Source organism: Crocuta crocuta, unplaced genomic scaffold, assembly GCF_008692635.1.
Source record: "Crocuta crocuta isolate KB4526 unplaced genomic scaffold, BGI_CrCroc_1.0 scaffold396, whole genome shotgun sequence".
Lineage (NCBI taxonomy): Eukaryota > Metazoa > Chordata > Mammalia > Carnivora > Hyaenidae > Crocuta > Crocuta crocuta.
This window is the reverse complement of record NW_027533259.1, coordinates 1,596,271-1,611,232: the sequence shown is the minus strand read 5'-3', so window position 1 is coordinate 1,611,232 and position 14,962 is coordinate 1,596,271. Positions and strand designations below refer to the sequence as shown.

General features: G+C 40.7%; 1 protein-coding gene across 2 annotated transcripts in view; it reads left to right on the top strand.

Annotated features, from left to right (window-relative positions):
* The window catches only part of LHFPL3 (LHFPL tetraspan subfamily member 3), a 555,591-nt gene that overhangs the window by 363,164 nt on the left and 177,465 nt on the right, over positions 1–14,962 (top strand). The gene's annotated exons all lie outside the window — the stretch shown is intronic.

The following is a 14,962-nucleotide window of genomic DNA, read 5'->3' as shown; positions in this document are numbered from 1 at the left end:
TAGAATGAGTTTGGAAGTTTTCCTTCCATTTCTATTTTTTGGAACAGTTTCAAAAGAATAGGTGTTAATTCTTCTTTAAATGTTGGGTAGAATTCCCCTGGAAAGCCATCCAGCCCTGGACTCTTGTTGGTTGGGAGATTTTTGATTACTGATTCAATGCCTTTACTGATTATGCGTCTTTTGAATTTTCTATTTCTTCCTGTTTCGGTTTTGGTAGTTTATGTGTTTTTAGGAATTTGTCCATTTCTTCCAGCTTGCCCAATTTGTTAGCATATAATTGCTCATGATATGCTCTTTTTATTGTTTGTATTTCTGCAGTGTTGGTTGTGATCGCTCCTCTTTCATTCATGGTTTTATTTATTTGGGTCCTTTCCTTTTTCTTTTTAATCAGTCTGACTAGGGATTTATGAATTTTATTAATTATTTTAAAGAACCAGCTCCTGGTTTCATTTATCTGTTTTTCTTATTTCAATGCCATTGATTTCTGTCCCAATATTTATCTTCTGCTGGTTTGGGGCTTTATTTGCTATTCTTTTTCCATCTCTTTTAGGTGTAAGGGTAGGTTGGGTATTTGAGAACTTTCTTCTTTCTTTAGGAATGCCTGGATTGCTATATACTTCCCTCTTATGACCACCTTTGCTGCATCCCAGAGCTGTTTCAGCTGTTGTGTTTTCATTTTCATTGGCACCCATATACTTTTTAATTTCTTCTTTAATTTCTTGGTCAATCCATTCATTCTTTAATGGGATGTTCTTTAATCTCCAGGTATTCGTGGTCTTTCTAAATTTTTCTTTTGGTTGATTTAGAGTTTCATAGCATTGTGGTCTGAAAACATGCAAGGTACATCTTGATCTTTTTCTATTTCTTGAGGGCTGATTTGTGACCCAGTATATGATCTATTCTGGAGAATGTTTCACGTGCACTAGAGAAGAAGGTGTATTCTGCTGCTTTAGGATGCAGTGTTCTGAACTTGTCTCTTAAGTCTATCTGGTCCAGTGTGTCATTCAAACTCATTGTTTCCTTGTAAATTTTCTGCTTAGATGATCTGTCTATTGCTGTGAGTGGAGTGCTGCATTCCCCTACTATTATGGTATTATTATCAATGAGTTTCTTTATGTTTGTGATTAATTGATTTATGTATCTGGGCTTCATGTTGGGGGCATAAATATTCACAATTGTTAGCTCTTCTTGGCGGATAGACCCCTTAATTATGATGTAATGCCTGTCATCTCTTGTTATAGTCTTTATTTTAAAGTCTAGTTTGTCAGATAGAAAAGTATGGCTACTTCAGCTTTCTTTTGACCACCATTAACATGATTGATGGTTCTCCATCCCCTTACTTTCAATCTGCAGGTGTCTTTAGGTCTAAAATTTAGCAGCGTATAGATGGGTCTTGTTTTCTTATCCATTCTGATACCTTATGTCTTTTGATTGGAGTGTTTAGTCCATTGACATTTACAGTGAGTACTGAAAGTTATTAATTTAGTGCCATTGTGTTGCCTGTAGAGTTGGTGTTTCTGGTGATGTTCTCTGGTCCTTTCTTGTCTTTGTTGCTTTTGGTCCTTTTTAATTTGTTTTGTCTTTTCTCCACTCAAAGAGTCCCCCTTAAAGTTTCTTGCAGGGCCGGTTTAGTGGTCATGAACTCCTTTAGTTTTTGTTTGGCTGGGAAACTCTTTATCTCGCCTTCTGTTTTGAATTGTCATATCCAGCCTTGCTGGATGAAGAATTCTTGGCTGCATATTTTCCCGATTCAGCACACTGAATATATCCTGCCACTCTTTTCTGACCTGCCAAGTTTCTGTGGATAGGTTTGCTGCAAACCTGACCTGCCATCCCTTCTAAGTTAAGGACTTTTTTCCCTTGCTGGTTTCATAATTCCTTCTTGTCTGTGTATTTTGCAAATTTGACTATGATATGCCTTGGTGATGGTCTGTTTTTGTTGACTCTAATGGGAGTTCTCTGTGCTTTCTTGGATTCTGATGTCTATGTCCTTCCCCAGATAAGGAAAGTTTTCTGCTATAATTTCCTCACATAAACCCTCTGCCTCTTTCCCTCTCTTTTCATCTGCTGGGACTTCTCTGATTCAGATGTTATTCCTTTTTAATAAGTCACTGAGTTACCTAAGTCTTGTATCATGCTCTTTTGTCTTAATTTCCCTCTTTTTTTCTGCTTCATTATTCTCCATAATTTTATCTTCTATAATGCTGATTCACTGCTCTACTTTGTCTGTCCTTACCATCGTAGCATCTATTCAAGATTGCATCTCAGTTATGGCATTTTTTAAATTTCGTTCTGGCTAGATTTTATTTCTTTTATCTTTCTGAAGAAAGGAATTCTATTCTTTTTTTCAATCCCAGGTAGTATCTTATTATCATGGTTCTAAATTCTAGTTCAGACATCTTGCTTATTATCTGTATTGATTAAGCCCCTGGCTTTCACTTCTTCCTATTCTTTCTTTTGGGGTGCATGCCTTCATTTTGTCATTTTGGAGGAAAAAATTTAATAAAGTTAAAAATTAAAATTAAAAACAAAATAAAAATCAAACAAAGAAGCTAAATCCTAAGTGTGTTTTGGTCTGCTTGTTGAAAGAAGCTTGCTAAAATAGAGGAAAAGGGGGGAATGAAAAGGAAAGAAGGTAAGAAAAATGTGAAAATTTAAAAAATTGTATAATAAAATAGAATAAAATGAAATTTAAAAAATTAAATATAGTAAAAGGATTTTTAATAAAAAGTTAAGTAAAAAAATAAAAATAATATTTTCTCCTATATCCAAGAAAGAGGAAGAAAAAAAGATTTAAAAAAGAGAACAATTTAAGCAAAAATAGAAGGAAATAAAACAAACAAATAAATGAACCAGCAAACAGAATGAAAACTGAATGAAGCTACATCCAGTCACCACTAGAACTGAAACTATGAAGAACTCCATAGTCCATACATTAAGCAGGTGGAGTAACTTGTGCTGGTCTTATAGGGAATGCTCTTGCAGGGCACAGCTGGGTGGGGTTTGGTGTAATGGCTCTCTTCTTCACTAGATGGCGCTGCTTAGCTTCCTGGGATGGATCAGTGTGGTGCACCTGCATGGGAGAGATGGAAATGGCTTCACCCAGCTCTCCAGTCTCTGGCACAGGAACTTCAAGCTCCCACCGACCTGCAATCAATCACCCCTCCTTTGTCACAGCCCTCTGTCACCTCCCCACCTCTACCTTGTCCATGTCCAATCTGTCTGCCTGCCATGCAGCACTTTCCACCAGAGTTTTATCTCAGATGTGGCTGTGTTTTAAAACCCCACACTTAAGGGGTGCCTGGGTGGCTCAGTCTGTTAAGCGTCTGACTTCAGCTCAGGTAATGATCTCGAGGTTTGTGAGTTCGACCCCTGCATCGGGCTCTGTGCTGACAGCTCAGAGCCTGGAACCTGCTTCAGATTCTGTGTTTCCCTCTTCTCTGCCTCTCTCCTGCTTATGCTGTGCCTGTGTCTCCCTCTCTCTCAAAAATAAATAAACGTTAAAAAGTAAATAAACAAACAAATAAAGTACTAAAAACCCCACACTTCAGAGACCCCTGCAGCTTGGATCCACATGGACTCTCTGGGAAAGGGTCTCACTGAGCGATGGCCGAGTGCCAGCTTGCCCCAGAAAACGTTCATTCAATTACAGCAGAAGTAGTTCAGAGATTATGGCAAATCACAACACTCAACCCGTGCCAGGTTTCACCACACTTTGGTGTCTTAGTCTCAATATGAGCAAATGTGCTGCTCTCTAGGGTCCGCTGGGACCTTTGCCCTAGGGGAATCTGTATGGCCTCTATCAAATGCACTTCAAGCAGGGGAACCACTTCTCCCTGTGTGGCACACGGACTCCTCAGATCCCGTTGTCTGCTCCTGAGGAGTTGCCCTATTTCCTCACCAGAGTGCCGTCAGACACTGAGCTCTTGAACTTCAGACTCTGCACTCTCCTGTTTATAGAATCCTAGTGGTATTGAAACTCTCTCCTTTCTCCCTGTCAGTGGTTTTGGGGAACAGGTTTCTTATTCAGTCCTCTGAGAGTGTTTTCACTCTTTCTCTCTCTTTTTCTCCAGCTACTTTCAGGGGAGTGCTTTACTTCCACTGTCCCAACGCACTCTCCCCCTTTCTTTTTCTCTGTCCTCTCTCCACAAAACCAGCTCCTTACCCTCCGTGGCTTTTCTCTCCCCCAACTCAACTCTCCACACTGCATACCTGCTGTGTTATGTGGCTCAAGTTATGCAGATTGTTGTGTTAATTCTCAGACCAATTTCCTAGGTGTTAAAAATGGCTTGGTGTTGATCTAACTGTGTTTCAGGGATGAGACAAGCTCAGGGTCTCATGCTGCTCCGCCATCTCAACTCCTCCTATCTCTTGTTCTGCTCTTTTAAATATGGTGGAAAAATAATTCAATGCCTAGTCTAGATCATGCCTGTCCTTAATGATATTATGAGTCCTTTTTCTGCAAAGACATGGACAGCACTCTATAGCTTATACAGCTGTTCTCCAACTGTGTAAGAACCAGGACTGGTGCCAAGGGATATATATAAAGATGAAGGTAGTAAGTAGGTAGGTAGGTAGATGATAGATAGATAGATAGATAGATAGATAGATAGATAGATAGATAGATAATGTATAGTTGATCAGCTGAACTATGAAAAAACATAGCCTGTTGGCCTGTTAGAAATGTGCAAATGTGTGCATCTGATCCCTGCCTTGGAAGTAGGATCCATTCTTACAAAGGATGGTTGGAGTAGCATTCATCTTTCTTGCACTTGGTTACACTTCTGACATTTTTAGTATGCAATATTTAGTGTTTCCACATGTTTCCTTTGGATAATCAATTTTTGCCATTCGAAGTTTTTAAAGCATTAAAATGTTACTTCAGGGAATAAAATAAAAGTGAGCAAACTCATAAATACAGAGAACAAACTGGCAGTTGCCAGACTGGAGGTGGGTGGAGGGGATGGGTGAAGTGGGAGAAGAGGACTAAGATATACAAACTTTCAGTTATAAAATAAGCAAGTCATGGGAATATAAAGTACAGTATAGGAAACATAGTCAATAATATTGAAGATCTGTGTATGGTGACAGATGGTAATTACACATATCATGGTGAGCATTTTATAATGTATATAAATGTCAAATCACTATGTTGTACACCTGAAACTAATATAATATTGTATGTCAACTGTACTAAAATTTTTAAAAAGTCATAAACATAAAAAAAAGTGAACAAGCTGTCTAGAAGAAAAGCTCACCACCATAAAGCTGTACTGGTGCCAAATTCTCTTACAGGAAAGTATGTAGAAACCGGGGTCTCCAGAGGGTCTCCACGGGGTCCAGCAGGGTTGGGAGAGCTCATCCTCATTGAGAAGGAATTTAGTTGCTCCTAAAGTTACCCCTTGTGCTGCGAAATGAAATACCAGTAGCCAGATTGGCATGAGACCCCTGTCCAAGTCCAGCCGACAGCAACTTTCCCTAAGTTCCATGGTGAATCTGGATGGAGAGCAAAGGTGGCCCCTGCCTCTACCTGCGACGTAGGAAGACACTGAGTCAGTTGGTGAAGCATTTCGACAAGCTCATTATTTCCCATAGGATGTGTAGGTATAGAGCATCAAATGAGTGCAAATTTAGTCCTATATATGAATAACATACAGTAAGTAGCAGGAAACATTCAGTGATCTATACTCGGCTCCTTATTTTATAGATAAAATAGCGATGGCACATTGAGCCACGTGGAAAACTGCTGGCTGGGGAGTTATTAGCCCGTGTTGCCTTGCTTGGGGTGTTATCCTGGCTCAAGCAGATTTTGCTGGGAGGCTGGTGGTAGGTGTTCTACAGATGGCTCTGTTCATATGGCCATGGAGAATGATAATCTTTTCTTCAGACCCTGTGTCTAAAATGCAGTGTAGATTTTAGCACATGACAATGTTGCCTGAGTGAAGGGCTCTCCTGCAAACAAAAAACCAAAAACAATTTCAGGCTTGTTTGTGACCCGCCAGCACCATCAGTTTTGTTTATTGAAATGTTCATTAAAACACTGTGTCTAGGGGCGCCTGGGTGGCTTAGTCGGTTGAGCGTCCGACTTTCGCTCAGGTCATGATCTCGCGGTTCGTGGGTTCGGGCCCCGCGTCGGGCTCTGTGCTGACTGCCAGCTCGGAGCCTGGAGCCTGTTTCAGTCTGTGACTCCCCTTTCTCTGACCCTCCCTTGCTCACGCTGTCTCTCTCTCCTAGAAAAATAAATAAATAAATAAATAAATAAATAAATAATAAAACACTGTGTCTATTGAGGAGCTCCTGGGTGGCTCGGTCAGTTGAGCATCCAGCTCTTGATTTCAGTTCAGGTCATAGGATAGAGCCATGTGTTGGCCTCCACACTGAGTGTGGAGCCTGCCTGGGAGTCTCTCTTTCCCTTCCCTGCTCGTACTCTCTCTTTCCCTCTCAAAATAAATAAGTAAACTTAAAAACAAAATGTGTCCATTGAAATCCAGAGAAGTTACCCTAAACCTTAAAAAGATCCTAACTGAATTATACCTTTATTTTTACTCAAAGCAGATATTATCTTACACATAAGTAATCACAATTTAAAAGGTACATATATAGTCATAGTCATACGTATATATGTGTATAGATATATAATCTCAAAAGAAATATAAACATTTAAAGAACATATAAAAATGTTTGGCTGACACATAGCCAACTTAGTAACAAACCAAAAAGGGCAAATTTTCTTGTGAAATGTGTATAAACCCAGATATATGTGTATTTCTGCAGTAAAACCACATTCATTCCCATGCCACGCATTTAGATTTTTATAATTACTCTTATGATCTTGGCACTACATAGCAGATGAAGTACTGATTAGGTGAAAAAGTAGTGTAAACAAAAGAAATACCTATACATATAAAAGCTCACAGTTTCTAAGTATCCTTTTGGTAGTGGCTCTTGTACTCAAAGAATAAATGTCTAATTATAAACACCATGTTAAGCTCTGCCAAGATTCTCCAAGTGTTCTTAGTACCAAAACCAATATTCTAAAGTGATATGACATGTATTATTATTGTTGACAAGTAAAAGATAATAGTACAGTTGGGGCTAAAAGCATAAATTCCAAAGCTAGACTGATTCAAAGCTGGTTGTCTCACTAGCAGACATGGGCTTTGTGTGGCCTTCAGCAAGCTATTTGAAATTTCTGTGCCTCCTCTTCCTCGTATAAATAAATAAATAAATAAACAAACAAATGAATCAATAACATTGGGGTTGACAGAGAAGCAATGTGTGTGATAGCCCTCTGACCCTCCTCTACAATGGACTGGATTTTTTTTTAACATTTATTGTGAGAGAGAGAGCATGCAGGGTCGCGTGCATGAGGGAGGGGCAGAGAGAAGGAGAGAGAAAATACCAAGCAGGCTCCATGCTGTCCACAGAGCTCAACATGGGGCTCAATTTCACAAACCATGAAATCATGACCTGAGCCATGTTCAAGAGTCCACCACTTAACCAGCTGAACCACTCAGGTGCCCCTGGTCTGGATTTTTATGTTTCCCCAAGATACTTAGGCTGAAAACCTAATCCTACTGTGATGGTATTAGGAGTTGGGCCCTTTAAGTAGGTAATTAAGTCATGAGCGTGGAGCCCTCATGGATGATTGATTGACTAGTGCCTGTATAAGAAGGGGGCAGAGAGCCGGCTAGCTTTCTTTCCACCCTGTGAGAATATAAGTCGGCTCTTCTCAACCCAGAGGAGGGTCCTCACCACAACTGAATCATGCTTGTACTCTAATCAGACTTCCAGCCTCCCAAACTGGGAGACCCTCCTAAGCTCTGAACCTCCTGAGAGAGAGAGAAGAATTGGCAGTGGGAAACCAAAATATCTCCTTTATTATGGGAAAGATTGGATTGAAGAAATGGCTCTGGGTCTCTTAAGGAAAGGATTTTCTAAGTTGCTCCCCACAAATTAGGCCTACTTACCTTCCTACTCAGAGACAGCAGTGGAAAATCAGGCCCACCCTGTGTAAAATTCCCAGCACAGAGGAGCGGAACACAGACGTGGTGTAGGCATGCAGCTCCTAAGGTAAGATCAGAAGGGACTGGGCTGCTATGCCCAGATCTCCCCTGGGGAAATCACTCCATCTCCACAGAGAGGAATGAGAAGTGAGATAAGCAGCCAGGGGCTTTGCGGGGAAAACTCCCTCTTTGTGGAAATGAGAAAAGCCAGGAATACGTACTCTCCTGTTTCTCTTGGTTTTGAGAATTGAGATGATGAGAGGATGTGCAGTGTACCTCACTCAAGGGGAGCGTCAAGAACTACTGGCTTTTGTTATGAGATGTACTATTATTAACTACATCACTATCAAGAGTGTAAGAAATTTGATTGGATCCAAAATCTATATCAAAAGCTGTCAAGTAAACATTCTAGAGATCAGAACTGCATTGTATTTTTAAGTTCTAAATTCTAATTTGTATTATACTTAGCTATTAAGCCTCAACATTTGGATAAATTAGCGAGTGATTTTGTACCATTTAAATGTGTTTGCTCTTATATTCTGTGAAAGCTGTTTCTCCACTTTGTTGCCCCTCAGAGCAGGTGTGGGCAGACTCCTGATTATCCCCCTTCCAGCTGGCTCGGGGTCACCGCTGATGCAGGACAAGGTACAGAGAGATGTGTGGCTCTTTACTCAGGCAATTAGGGCTGAGCGTCTAGACCAAGCCCAGGATGCTTTATCATCCTCACACACCACTGTCTGACTCTTCTGAGAGCCCAGGGTTTGTTTATACTTGCTCCTCCCCCGCTTTCTAGGGGATGTTGTGCCTTAGTGCTATGACCTCAAGTTAAATGCTCATAAAATTATCCTGGGTTTAAAACCAAAATTTATCAGACCATTTGTCTGTTCACCACTGGACTCTAAACCTCAGTCTTTCATGTCCTGGATTACCTAGCAACTCCGTTTTCCAGAGGTAAACTAAGGTGTACACATGACACCTTGTCCAGATGTATAAATAGGGGAGTGCCGTTCGTGGGCGGTGTGCTAATGAAGAAGCTGTGGGATGCGAGCCTCTCCTTCACCAGGTGTCTGGAGTGACAATCGGCGAGCGCTCCCCTTGCGTAGCGCGGTGGCTCTCTGGCGCCAATCCCTTCAATTACTGCATGCCTGAAGAACTGATAGAGTTAAACGAATGCAGGTTCGTTTTTCACCACGTTCCCCATGAGGGCTTCAGCACCATGAGGCAATTTATCATGCTTTTTGTGCAACAGTGCATAGACTTTTTAGAGAGTGAATTTAGACTTCCTCTTCCTGTCCAAAAAAGAAGCCCTTCTCAGGTTCGCATTATTCAAAGTCCTCATTAGGACCAGTGGCCCACAGCAGCAGTATGTCCACGTGACTCAAATCGTAGACAGCTTCCCTACCACCACCCCCAGTGCTTTTTGCATCTTGCTTCGTTTTCCTTTAGAGAAAGACCCAATTAACATTTGTCGATTTTACTAAGGATGTTTCCTTCACTGAAAGAGGTTACATTCAGCTCTTCGGCCAGAAAATTGTCAGAGCAATTAGTGGCTCTAGGGAACCACTGGCTGTTTGTGTACTATTTCAGAAGAACCCACTGTGGCATTAGCAGCTTCTAGACAGAGGGACCTTTTAGAATGTGAATGCTTCCTAACCATTTGGAATATGCTTAAAATTGAAATCAAGGGCACCTGGGTGGCTCAGTAGGTTGAGCGTCCGACTTCGGCTCAGGTTATGATCTCACGGTTTGTGGGTTCGAGCTCCGCATCAGGCTCTGTGCTGACAGCTAGCTCAGAGCCTGGAGCCTGTTTCAGATTCTGTGTGTGTCTCTCTCTCTGACCCTCCCCTGCCCACACTGTCTCTCTCTCTCTCTCTCTCTCTCTCTAAAAAATAAATAAAACATTAAAAACATATTTCTTTAAAAATTGAAATCAACAGTCCTGTCCACACAGGGATGCCTTTATTATATGTTGTAATTTGGAAGATGTCATGCCAGCATCCAGTAAGGACATCATCGTCCTCTGCTCACCTCCAGCTTGTAAGCTCTCACTTCTAACTTTCAAAAATGTTCTCTTATATCCTTTCAGAAAACCCACTGCTGAAGTGAACGAATAGATAGCTGCGAGTAAGCTAAGCATTTCCTAGGTGACAGTCTACTGAGAAACCCATTTGGGGATAATAGCCCAATTGGAACTAATTCTTCACTGTCCCTTGTGGTCAGGAAATAGCATGTCCAAATTAATCTAATGTTCTGGTGACTTGTGTTCTCTACTGTTTAGTGATGCTGTGGCATCTTATAGGATGATCAGTTTGTAAAGAATTAGAAATAATTACAAAACCAAGAGGAATATTATTTAATCTTTCATTGAGACATTAGCGTAGGCTCTTGCATACTGCTTAGTTAGGATTAGGAACAGCTGTCAGTTTCCCCTGGCTGTCCACATCATGCAGGTTAATAGGGTTCTGGTTAATAGAATGCCAGGAAACAGAATTTATTATAGCGTGCACTCATTAATGCAAGACATGATAATACCTTTCCAAAGAAACTAACAGAGCCTAAAGTATGTTAATGGCTCCAATTAATCCTAAGCACACTATGAATTTCGGGGGATTTCACATTTCAAAAATAGCCAAATAAGAGAAGTTTGGATAGGGGCAGAAGAAAATGTATATTTTGATAATGCATTGTCAGAAAATAAAATTTTTGTCGTGTAATGTCGTGTAATCTAGAAGCACAGCTCTCAAAGGGATAGGATTTCTTTATTTAAAAATTGGATTTTAGGAGCCCTTGTCGATTGAGGAGCTCGGTCAATTGAGCATCTGACTCTTGATTTTTGGCTTAGAGCATGATCTCACAGTTCCTGAGATAGAGTCCTACATCAGGCTCCACACTGACAGTATGCAGCCTGCTTGGGATTCTCTCTGTCTTCTCCTTTCGCTGTCCCTACCATGCACATGCACGTGCTCTCTCTCTCTCTCTCTCTCAAACTTTTAAAATCAAAACTTTACTTATTTTTATCACAAATTTCACTTAACAGAGATTTAAGAACTTTTCAATGCAACTGATCTCATTTTTATTATTATACAACCATTCAGATTTTTAAAACAGATAAATTAGAAAAAGACCACTTGTAGAGAAGGCCAATGAGAAGTGGGCGGGGCAGCCAGTGCATCTTCCAGTACCTGTGGCCTGCAGGACACCTGGACACCGTTGCTGGGGGGACCTGAACATTTTCTGTAGCAGGCCAGAGCCCAACCCTGTTAGCTTAGTTTTATCTTAAGACTTCTCTGAACAGTCACTCCCTTAGACTATTGAAAATAAGAATTGCATTTCAAAAATCCTGTTGTTAAACTTTGAGCAAAACACCCCTGGCAGAAAATGAAGCACAATTGTGTATCCTTTATCTTCTCAGATTTATCTCTTAAAATTTAAGGAAATTGTATGCTGTGAAGATAGGGAGCAATGAATTGCCACTCATAATCTCCTGTGGTTTTAGTTTCAGGTTGTTAATTCTGCCTCTGTTGTTTTCATCCTCACTGGTAACTCAGCTTCCATAAAAGGAAGCTTTTAACTTAGTCTGCCCTCAGTGTAGAAAAACTTTGAGAAAAGTTGTCTTTGTTGATGTCACCAGTCTACAAATACTCTGTCGCAGAGAACTTGTCCTATATGTCCACCCTGCCCAAACTTGTGGCACTTGATGATTTCCATTAAGTTTTGCTAGAGCTTTCAGTAGTATAATATAGTGTCCTTCTCTAAGTGATTGCCATCCATAAAGGAAAAGTTCTTGGTTTTCATTTTTTCAGTATAAGAAAGTAATTTTTCATATATAAACATTATTTAATGTATAAGAAAGCATTGAGAATATTTTTAAAATCTTCCAAGTAACCTAACATTTTTAGAGGAGATTTTTCTTAACTGTGGTTTAGATTCAAACCGCTTGTGTGTCTTCCCAAATAAAGCTAATTTTTGCTAACAGAAACCACATCTGTTTTAAAAATACACAGATCATTATTGCTAGAAATACCTTGGAGAGCATGTTGGAATGGAATGCTAGCAGTTCCAGAAGGAGTGGGAACTTGAATTTTGAAATCATCAACTTTTTTCAAATTGTTCTCCTGAGTACTTGGAATCTGTTGTCTAATCATAACAAAAGTGTCTCTGTTGATTGTCACCTTTTAAAGATGAATCGTAGATTTGTGACATTGGGTAGTAATGATATTGACTTCTAATATTCTATTTTTAGATATCTTTTAGAAAATAACTTCTATTTTTTAAACCTTTATTTTTTCTAAAGTATTTATTTTTGAGAAAGCACAGAAATGGAGGAGGAGCAGAGAGAATGGGGGACAGAGGACCCAAAGCAGGCTCTGTGCTGACAGCAGAGAACGCTATACCAGGCTCAAACCCACTAACCATGAGATCATGACCTGAGCCGAAGTCAGACGCTTAACCTACTGAGCCACCCAGGTGCCCTTATAAACAATATTTTAGAGTATACTGTCTAGGTATGATAATTCATTTATTCATTCGTTTTACTTTTCTATTCAAAAATATTTTCATGCCAGCGGTCTACAAGCACTGTTTTAGGTGCTATAAACAGGGTGACTTACCAAAGATTCCTTCCTCAGAAAGCTTACAGTCTGTTAATTGAAATAATACTTGTAAATAAGTAACAAATGTAAAAAGCCACAAGGACTCTAAGATAGGTACAGTCAACAGCTTCCGGGGTTCTGAGAAGGGCAATATTGTAGGTCAAGAAGAATTTGAGAGGGCTTGCTTTTTCGTGAAGGGTGTTGCATTTGACTTGACTGTTGAAAGATACTGAAGAGTGGAATATTTGGGGACAGTGGTAGCAAATACTCCAGGCAGAAGAAGAAGGAGAATGATCCAAAAGTTTGGTGTGTAGACAGGAAGTCGGCTGTCATTCAACCCAAGTGAAATAGAGAGTATAAAGGGGAGGGGGACTGGATCATGGAACCCTTGGATACCTGAGATGTCTGCATGCTCTTCAGTACCAGTGGGGAGCCACCAAAGGTTTTGAGCATGATGGACTCAGTGGTCACATGTGATCTGGATTGGAGTGAAGGTGAACTGAAGGCAGGGAGAAGTTAGCTTTCCTCTGTGACACCTATGCAGAGATAGTGCACATGTGGGTGAGAGAAGCATGTCCCAAAGTTTTGAAATCTTGTTCTGTAAAATAACAAGGACCCCTAAATCAACGTTCTCCCAAGCAGTCTCCCTACGTGTCACCCCCTTTTGGCTTCTGTGCCCTACACACCTGCCGTGTAGACTCAGACTCCTGTTAAGAAATAGAGAAGTAGGTGTCCACTGCTGGCCTGGTCAAGTAGTAGCAGCTTGCCGGTTGCAGGAAGTGTTGGGCCTTGACCATCACACAACTCTAAGTTGGTAATGCCATCAGTCTTTTTAAGTGACGTGCCCTGAAAACAGTAACTTTACGGGGTGCCTGGGTGGCTCAGTTGGTTAAGTGTCCGACTTCGGCTCAGGTCATGATCTCACGGTTCGTGGGTTCGAGCCCCGCATCAAGCTCTGTGCTGACAGCTCAGAGCCTGCTTCAGATTCTGTGTCTCCCTCTCTCTCTGACCCTCCTCTTCTCACACACACTCTCTCTCTCTGTCTCACACACACACAGAAATAAATAAAACATTAAAAAGAAAACAGTAACTTTCCTGGATACATAGCCCCTGCCTACCTTGCAGCCTCAGCATGATCACATTCTCCATCCCAGTGGCTGATCTCCTGTTCACTCAAACATCCCAAGCCTGTCTCCAATACTGGGTCCTTGGCACATGCTGTTGCTTGGAACATTCTTCCCATCAGTTGCATAGGTCTAGTGCCTTGTTTGTTTTTGGTCTCAGCTTAAATATCCCCACCCCTCCAAGAGGCCATACCATTATTCTTTATCTGAGTCCTTTCTTTCCTATCCAGTACTTACTACAATTTCCAACTATTTTATTTGCATGTTACTCATTTTTTTTTGCCTCTTTCCCTGATAAAACATAATATAAGCCATGTATCTTTTCCTAACTGCGATATCTCTAGCACCAAAAACTGTGTCTGGCACTACATCATAGAAGATCAATAAGTAATTGTTCAATTAATGAGTGAACGAATATGTTAGTGAAGTGATGAACAAACACACCGGTTGAGGGGCGCCTGGGTGGCTCTGTCCGTTAAGCGTCTAACTTCAGCTCAGGTCGTGATCTCGTGGTTCTTGAGTTCAAGCCCGGCATTGGGGGCTGTGTTGACAGTTCAGAGCCTGGAGCCTGCTTCAGATTCTGTATTTCCCTCTCTCTGCTGTTCCCATGTCCATGCTGGTGCTCTGTCTCCCTCTCAAAAATAAACATTAAAAAAAATTTTTTTTAAGCAAAGCTGGGCACCTGGGTGGCTCAGTCAGTTAAGTGTCCAACTTCAGTTCAGGTCACTATCTCACAGTTCATGAGTTTGAGCCCCACATGGGCCTCTGTGCTGACAGCTCAGAGCCTGCAGCCTATTTCAGATTCTGTGTCTCCCTCTTTCTCTGCCCCTCGCCACTTGTTATCTCTCTCACAAATGAATAAACATTAAAAAAATTTTTTAAACAAAGCTCCGTATAACCTAAAACTATCCTCAATTACCCCTAAATAATCCAATTAAATATAAAGAGTGGCAACAAATAGCTACTAATCTTCTTTATTCTGCAAAGTAACATATTCTATAAAAAGCATCCATATGATTCCCACAGTGATATTTGGGAAATAGAAGTATTCTCCTTAAGTTCCTGAATTTCCATAAAAACTCTGGTACCACGCCATGCTGCAGCATTTTTCAGCCTTTTTAAAAATGAGATAAAACAGAGATTAGAAAAGAAAATACCAGGGTGCATTGCATCTGCTAGGCATGGCTTCAAGAAACTTGAGTGTGTGTGTGTGTGTGTGTGTGTGTGTGTGTGTGTGTGT